We start from the raw sequence: 2,224 nt of genomic DNA on the forward strand, positions 1-2,224 counted from the left end.
TGTTAAATTTTACAAATAACAAATCTGTCCCAAAATATACTTAAATCAAATATGCATTTCATTAAGGCATCTACTGTGCATTCTGGGAAGCTTCATAACATCTAGGCAGGACCAACATTCGTGGAAGGAGCGAAAAGAATTTGCGTGCAATCAGAGTCTGGAGCATGTTTCTGATTGCCAACCTGCAAGCTACAAAGAACACATCGTTAGCATCACCTGAGCAGGGAACTGACTTTGGGAAAGTGCACATAGGCAGCTCTAGCCTCAATGTTGAGCTCATTACAACTTCTCGGGAACCTCATCAACAGCCTGTACAGTGCAGTTTCCAAAAAGTAAACATGTTAGGGTGAGCAGACAGCTCTTTAGAACCCCAAACACATTTTCTTCCTTTATTTATGTGTAACTCTCTGACTGCAATGGGCAGGCATGGAGCGATTTTTACTCGACTGGGGAGGGAACAACCTTCTGCTTTCAGTTGAAGGCAAACTTCTTTTTTTTTTTTAATATATGATTTTCTTTATTTTTGGCTGTGCTGGGTCTTCACTGTTTGCATGGGCTTTTCCCTAGTTGCAGTGCGCAGGCTTCTCATCGCAGTGGCTTCTCATGTTGCGGAGCGCGGGTTCTAGGGCGAGCGGGCTTCAGTAGCTGCGGTGTGTGGGCTCAAGACTTGTGGCTCCTGGGCTCTAGAGCATAGGCTCCGTAGTTTTGGCGCACAGGCTTAGTTACTTCTTGGCATGTGGGATCTTCCCGGACCAAGGATTGGAAACTGTGTCTTCTGTATTGGCAAGTGGATTCATTACCAGTGAGCCACCTGGGAAGCCTGGAGATAAGCTTCTTAATGCGCGATCCATGGCCTTGCAGTCTGCTACTCCTGTCAGCTGGCCTAATGTTTAATGTAGTCTTCAACTTTATTCCGGAAGTTCTTCTTGTCCCACAGATGTTGTTCTGCAGCTCCAATATTTAGTGGATCATCGAAACTCAAAAGATTAGTAAACAGTTTAATCCCCAAACAACATCCTTCCCAGTCCTCGTGGGAGTCCAGCCAGTGCCCCAAACAGTTGAGAACATTGAGTTTTCTCTCAGTAAACTTTGGGGTATTTCACCTGTCTCTGTGCTGTTGGGGGTGCCAGATCCTGGACAAGCATTTCACTTTGGGAGGCAGCATGTTGTATGCATCAGAAACTTCAGTTTCAAACTGAAATTTGCCACCCTGGTAGTAACCCTTATCCGGAGTGACAGCTGAAAGCGATGGAACTGTTCAGATTAGGAAAACGCACTTTGCACGTACAACGTAAATTAGCTTCAGCTTCTGCCGCCTCTTTAACAAGCAGCCGAGTGGAGTCAGAGGCTGTACGTGGCACCCAGGACTCTTTGAGACCACCACCCTGCTTCAATTTGCTTGGTAGTGTCAACATTGTTGTTGGTTTTTCAAAGTTGAGCCCAGCTCTTTGTGACCCTGTGGACTGTAGCATGACAGGCTCCTCTGTCCTACACTCTTAAAATAACCGAGGACAACTCAAGAGAGATTTTATATGAGTTATATCTCTCTCAAGTAGATGTTTATGTGTTCGAAAATAAAACAGGAAACTTTAAACTTTTTTTTTAAGCTACACTGCCAGGCACATGGGAATCTTAGCTCCCTGTGCTCTTCAGGTCGTTCAGTTGTGTCCAGCTCTTTGTGACCCCATGGACTGTAGCCCCCCAGGCTCCTCTGTCCACGGACTTTCCCAGGCACAAATACTAGAGTGGGTTGCCATTTCCTCTTCCATGGGCTCTTCCTGACCCAGGGATCAAACCTGTGTATCCTGCGTTGGAAGGCAGATTCTTCACCACTAGCGCCACCTAAGCTCCCTGAGAAGGGACCCAGTTTGTGCCCCCTGCTGGGGAAGGGTGGAGTCTTAACCACAACACAGGAAAGTCCCTATTTACTTATTTAAAATAAGCAACAATATAGCAGGAGACCTGCCCTACAAGAAATGCTAAAGGGAGTCTTTCAGGTTTAATGGAAAGGACACAATGTAACTTGAAACCATCTTGAAAATAAAGTGAAGTAAAGTGGGTCCCGCTCTTTGCAACCTCATGGACTGTAGCCTACCACTCTCCTCCTTTCATGGGATTCTCCAGGCAAGAGTACTGGAGTGGGTTGCCATTTCCTTCTCCAGGGGCATGTTCCCGACCCAGGGATCTAACCCGGGTCTCTCGCACTGTAGGCAGACACTTTACC

The 2,224-nt window shown here is 46.4% G+C and overlaps 1 pseudogene; it reads right to left on the minus strand.

The window, feature by feature from the left end:
• Positions 1-559: 559 nt before the first annotated feature.
• LOC129635165 (NEDD8-conjugating enzyme UBE2F-like) lies at positions 560-1,481 on the minus strand (annotated as a pseudogene).
• Positions 1,482-2,224: the final 743 nt, after the last annotated feature.

This window comes from Bubalus kerabau, chromosome 20 (assembly GCF_029407905.1).
Source record: "Bubalus kerabau isolate K-KA32 ecotype Philippines breed swamp buffalo chromosome 20, PCC_UOA_SB_1v2, whole genome shotgun sequence".
In the NCBI taxonomy this organism is placed as follows: Eukaryota; Metazoa; Chordata; class Mammalia; order Artiodactyla; family Bovidae; genus Bubalus; species Bubalus kerabau.